The 6,872-nt window shown below is 42.1% G+C and overlaps 1 protein-coding gene across 1 annotated transcript in view; it reads right to left on the reverse strand.

The window, feature by feature from the left end:
• The window catches only part of kcnip3b (Kv channel interacting protein 3b, calsenilin), a 44,070-nt gene that overhangs the window by 28,493 nt on the left and 8,705 nt on the right, over window positions 1-6,872 (reverse strand). The window lies entirely within an intron of this gene.

The raw sequence follows: 6,872 nt of genomic DNA on the forward strand, positions 1-6,872 counted from the left end.
AAAAGTTGTTTTTATTTGTGCTATTGTTGTGCCTTTGGGGCCGACATACAGTACATCATCATTATCTAACTATCTACAGTATCTATCTATCTATCTATCTATCTATCTATCTATCTATCTATCTATCTATCTGTCTGTCTGTCTGTCTGTCTGTCTGTCTGTCTGTCTGTCTGTCTGTCTGTCTGTCTGTCTGTCTGTCTATCTATCTATCTATCTATCTATCTATCTTTCTATCTTGAGTTGAGCACGTCAGTTCCCTTGTTTCCTGGTAAAAAAAACAGACTCATCAGGAGGGTAACATAGACGTAAAAAGGAAGACAGTTGGGCATGGTGCTTGGGCTCTGGTTGGCTCCTATGTGCATGTGCCTGCATGCATGACAGCCTGTCCTTAATTGCTTTAAAGAGGTTAGACAAAATGGAACAAATCCTGTGACAGTCAGTTGTGAGCAACTGACTGTCACAGGAAATTCTCACCACACTGCTGTGTGGTGAGAATCAGCAATGATCTTGGTAAATTCAAAACTATCAAACAGATTGTGAATGATTTTGCCTTTGTTATTAATTTTGCAGGTTGTAGGACATTAGGACTAATACTGTAGCTAAGATGGTAGCTATTCCACTCTGGAGGGACTTTCATGAATGATAGCTGCACAGAAGTCTCCTCCTCTTCATTCCTCCAGTCCTGACTCCTCTCGTCTCCCCTCCTCCATGCATTCATACATTCCTCACTACATTGTGAAAATGGTGATTTCAACACATACTGTAACTCTTTCACAGATCCAGCGGTTAGTTTCATAACATGATCTGTCGTACCATCCTTTATCGTCTCCATTCCAAAACACAACACAGTCTCCTACTCCACGGTCATTATTAGGCCCATGGGCCCAGTACCTGATGAAGTACATTACAATACCTTTACATTTATCCCCCTCTAAATATTGTGTGTGTTAATCATGACCTCAAATTACATTATAGATATTAGATACAAATTAACTGGATAGTGAAAGATACAATAATATGTATAATTGGTTGTTGCCATATTCAACAAGGCAGCTGTGCAAAACAAACACACAATGTCATTTTACAGCTACACTAAAGAATGATTTGGAAAACATTCGAGGTGAGAAATTGGCAATGCAGTGACATTAATTCATATCAATGGGTTTGTTGCAGGTGGATTCAATAACGAGTAATGACCTACCATCATTTCTCCAAGTATGTACAGTACAACTAGTGATTTCCTCCACTGGGGATGTCATCACTGTGAAATTCCATTCTGCTGCCTGTACAGTCGCCTTTTCAGAACTTCTCATTTTAAGTCATTGCCTTATAATTACAGTATGTTAAAAATGCAACTGATATTGTTGTTTAGATATGGATTAGTATGTAAATATCTGAAGTTCTTCCGTATCTATTGTCCTAAATTTCCAAATCCATGGCCGTTTTGTATTCATTTGTACATACTGTACATTTGTTGTAAAGTGTATTCTTTATTATAGAGGTGAAACAGTTTATATCAACTCCCTGGTGTCTCAAAAACAGACAATTGATTTGACAAATACGTTGAAATGTATAGAATATAGGTAATTTACAGTGCATTCAATAATTGGGTCATGTACTGTTTTATTAATGTACGTTACAACTTTCAGTCTGTTTAAAACAGTTTTAACAAGATTTGGACCAAACCCAGTTTCAGCAGAATACGCAACACATGTTATTGATCTGAAAATCACATTAAAATGGAACAGATAATTGTTGTAGACAACCTTTCTTTAACCAGTCAAAAAACATTGAGACAAAGTCTCTTTTACAAGTAAGCACTGGTCAAGAGGCAGAATGAATTACATTCTATACTAAATTATGGAAATATGAATATGAATGGTTATGGAATGCCCACACTGTGCATATTGGATAGAAATACAAGGCAGACAAACCGAAGTAAAGTGGGCATTGAGACAGAACCAGCCTAAAGTGGGTATTGTGTCTCTTATAAGTCAACATGATTTGTGTGCGTGGGAACTCATTTTAAACAAGCTTAGTGCTTTTATGAGTTATCCAGTTTAGTAGACCTTTTATTGTGAATTGTACTTCCATGTACTGTTTTTCATGTCTTACTAAATAAAGTACATCAATCAATCAATCAACCAGCCCCCTCCAAACGCACTGCCTTATTATTCATTTCTGTAAGGGTGTTCTCTGGCAAATGGACATTTGAGGAGAGATGTTGAATTTTGGCAAGTGCCAATTCTCTGAATTCTCTGCAGTTTCATTCGGATGGGGAGGAGGGGGGAGGAGTCAATTCAGTCCAGTCTGACAGAGTTCATCATACAGTTCTCTGACCTGCTATTCTCAATCACCTACAACATTAGGTCTTGAATATACTCGGATGGGTTTTTGTATTATTGTTAAGGATGGGGGTTTTCACACATGCATGCACACACGCACGCACACACACACACACACACACACGCACGCACGCACGCACGCACGCACGCACACACACAGACCCTTGTTTGTCTTCCATGCATGTCATAAATGGGGAACACACAGGAGGAAGTGTTCTCCTTCTGCAATAACTAAGCCTTAATAACTAAGCCTTTAAAAAATATTTTAATTATATTCAAATGTGCTTTTAATAATGTGTTTCTTTTTGCACTTTGTCTCAATGCTCTTATAATGGGCGTACGGCGAGATCACCGCAACTTTTGGCATTTATCAATATATCCTTACGTTGCCTTCAGCGTAGGCTACCGCACGTTCAGATCTCACGTCTGGTCGAGAGCAGTTGTTGACGTTGGCTGCACCCGTTTGTTTCATCCTAGACCTGCGGAGAAGCATTGTCTGACTGTCTGACAGGCATCTGGACACATATATCCACTCACAAAATGTATATATATATCACTAATAAATAATCCCTGTGAAAAGATAATAAAACATTGTATAAACTAATTTAAACAAACTGCTTTAACAGTCATTCGGTTAAGCTTGCAGATCTGTCTGCATTGGCTGTTTGAAAACAGCAGATCTACATGCTCACAACGGGTCGCACCACGACACGTTTGAGCTTGTAGATCTGCTATTTTCAAAATATACGAGCACTTATGCGAGAGCAATTTCGGGAGTCGGGACTGGCACGGCCGCGCCGCTGTAATCTTTTCATGGAGAGCAAATCATGAACGCAGCGCCCGATTGCAGTGGAACTTTGCACGCACAGTCGCACTAGGTTGAAGAACAAACGCCACCCTTTTAACACTGCCCTATTGTAGCGCCACCAGGAGGCCGATTTTTCTTTTTTATATAACTCCTACACATTTTCTCCAAACATCATGCAAATCAGTACACATTATGTAGATGGTTCCGTCCGATTTTTCATATTCCATCCTGATAGGCCAATTCCGAACATTGCTGGCCCACAATAACCTACCTGACCTGGCGGAGACCTGTGCTCCGAGGAGCACTTTGTTCATTCATCAATGATCACTACATAAACGTTCAGATTATTCACTGCCTTGCCTGCTATCTCTTATTTAACGTGGCGTCACGGCAGCCTGGGACTCAAGGGGGAATACATGATTGAACTAGAGCGCGCACCGTGCACTGCTCGTAATGGGTTCAATTAATATACAAACGTATGGTGTGATTTATGACGATGAGATTGGTGTCATTCATGTAGGCTACTTGACAAAGATTGTACCATCACGGAATACATGAAAGACTGCTATTTCCACAGAGTGCCAATGAATGCTACACTGCAAGTAGGTGCATATGTGTGTGTGTGTGTGTGTGTGTGTGTGTGTGTGTGTGTGTGTGTGTGTGTGTGTGTGTGTGTGTGTGTGTGTGTGTGTGTGTGTGTGTGTGTGTGTGTGGTGTGTGTGGTGTGTGTGTGTGTGTGGTGTGTGTGTGGTGTGTGTGTGGTGTGTGTGTGGTGTGTGTGGTGTGTGTGTGTGTGTGTGTGTGTGTGTGTGTGTGTGTGTGTGTGTGTGTGCGTGCGTGTGCGTGTGTGTACGTGTGTGACCTCAATGACCTCTGTGTGAGAATTAGAGTAGTTTCTGAGGACATTATTACCAACTGTTTGATCTCAGTAAGGGCTACTGTTATTAACATAGAACATCATGTATCACCAGTCAATGCACAGAGATACCTTGTAATGTTACAACAGCTAAACAACAACAACACTGGACTGGTTTAAAACTACAAGGAAAGCTATCTTGCCTTCCTGCTGCAGATCACACGACTCTCAAACAATATTCAAAAAGTATGCAGTTGATGAGGATATAGTCACCTTTACAGTAAAAGCTAGATTACAGGTCCTTCCAACCAGACTCAATCTTTCTGTGAAATGTGAAATAAAGATGTTAAATGTGTTAAAAAAATGTGTGTGTGTGCGTGTGCGTGTGCGTGTGCGTGTGCGTGTGCGTGTGTGTGTGCGTGCATGCGTGCGTGCGTGTCATGATGGGCGACATGCACAGACTGCAAGACAGCAAAGTATGGGGGGCTAAAGCTGCCATCTCTGCTGTCGGGCAGAAACCAGCTAAGTCCAAAATATTAACTTTTCTGGGAATAACACTATACTGCCTCATCAAAGTTGGTATGGTGACTTTATACATTGTCAGATACTTCAATGTATCCTTATATTATCATCATTTTACCCAAATACAGCTCAAGTGAAGTTAGGAGGTTTTTGACGATTAATTTGGAGATTTCATTTTCCGTCTGACTTAAAGGATGTTAAAAAGTTGGAGTTAGGTGGTTTGACCGACAGTTTTGAGGATCCAATGGAGTTACTGTAGGAGGTTTAGTCAGAGGCGCTTTTTAATACTTTTCATTGGTTCAATATTTGCAAAACCCACACACAGACGCAAAGGGTGTTCACTAGCACTGATTTATAAATATAAAAAGTTGAAAAATTGAGATATAGATGGTTTCTGCCCAACAGCGACACCATATTGATTGGCATGTAGGCCTACAGTAGCCAACAGACTCACCTGGGGGCGGGGCCTTACAGATTGCATTTGGAAAGCTAACAAAGCTAAATCCTAAAAAGTTGTTTTTAACCTGATCATTGCCTTAAACCAAGGTCAAACCTACATACAGGCAGTGGTGTAAAGTAACTAAATACATTTACTCTTTTGAGGTATTTTTACTTTACTGGAGTATTTCCAATTTTCAATACGTTTACTTCTATTCCACTACATATTAGAGGCAAATATTATCCACAATTATTTGAAAACTTTAGCTACTAGTTACTTTGTAGATTTTGATTATTATTACAAAACATATACATTTCGGCCATCTGAAAATAGCCGATCTACAAGAAGCACACAATGCTTCTTGTAGATCGGCTCACAATGCTCACAATGCGACGCATTGTGAGCTTTTGTGTGCTATTTTCAAAGGATTTTGATACATCTATACTACAATCGGCAAACTGGCTGTAACTGGTAACTGGTAACTGGTAAATTGTCAGTTGGGACACGTTTGTCAGTTGCATGTTAGGTTTCGCTTTTGGTTTGCATGATGCAGTTAGGTTTCGCTTTCGGTTTGTATGCTGCAGTTAGGTTTCGCTTTCGTTTTGCGCGTTGCCAAATCATGTGCGAGAAACAAGCACCGGTGTTGCAAGGAACGTCTACACGCTCTTCTGTCTCTGTCTCCGATGTGCGGGCCAGGCTACTAGACGGTCGGGCCGCGTAGCGGCCCGACCTTCTAGTCTATATTACAATTGGCAGACTTGCGGTAATTGGTGGTACAAAACGGGGGCAAAAAATAAAAAAACTGCGCACTGCGCACTGCGCACTGCGCATGCGTATGCTTTCATGGCAACCCAACCTCACTCTCCGAGTCTATCAGCGTCGTCGCTCATCGTTCTGTGATTGACAGCAAAAGTTGGCCAATCAGGTGGCGAATTCGAGTGAGCCCGAATGCAGCCGAGTGCAGCCTGAAAAAAGACGAACGGCAGCCATTGTTGTTTGTGCGAGTCAGGGTGCGAGTGCCTTCACTTCTTACTTTCGGTCATAAAACGCTCTCAAACTTCTTCTTTGAGGCACGGAATTTACTTATAACATATCGTTTGGATAGAATTTAGTTGTTTCACTTCATATGTGTGGTCAATTAATCATGACAGAGCCTATTTAAAAATAAAAATTCAGAGAACCGGCAGGGGCGGGCAGTCTCACGCATGTATCCGAATAAGGCCACCTATTTTGGGCATGGCCATCTCAAAAGTCCCCTTGCGTCACATTAATCGCGGAAACAGCCAGAGACGGGGAGAGAGTGACACCACGCACGTCTCTGTGTGTGTGTGTGTGTGTGTGTGTGTGTGTGTGTGTGTGTGTGTGTGTGGTGGGGGTGGGGCGGGGGGGACAGCCATGCACGCACACAGGGGGAGAGAGAGGGAGGGTGGGAGAGAGAGAATAGTGAGCCAAACACAGCGAGAGCATTTTCGCTGACGGACAGAGAGAGACAGAGACATAGAGGGAGAGAGAGAGAGAGGAAGAGAGGGAGGGAGGGAAAGAGAGAGAGAGGGAACGAGGGAGGGAGAGAGAGGAAGACAGGGAGAGAGAGAGGGCCAGAGGGGAGAGAGAGAGAGAGACAAGGAGATGGAGAGAGAGGGAGGACGGCAGGACGCGATGCGTTTTTTGGGGGAGATTTTTATCCCACGATTTTTGAACCCCAAAATAAGCGAGCCCTCGCTTATTTTTGCGCGGACGTAATTTGTTTGTCATTGTGGTGAATGTTGTGTGTGCTGCTGATGTTGCTGCTGATGTTGTACTAGAATTCTGCCCGCGTAGCGGGCAGAACTTCTAGTTTTATACATTTGAAAACTTGTGAAATGGGACCTTCCGCATAACTTTCTACTTTTGGTAGAGTACATT

This window comes from Gymnoscopelus braueri (assembly GCF_963280865.1).
Source record: "Gymnoscopelus braueri genome assembly, chromosome: 7".
Classification (NCBI taxonomy): Eukaryota; Metazoa; Chordata; class Actinopteri; order Myctophiformes; family Myctophidae; genus Gymnoscopelus; species Gymnoscopelus braueri.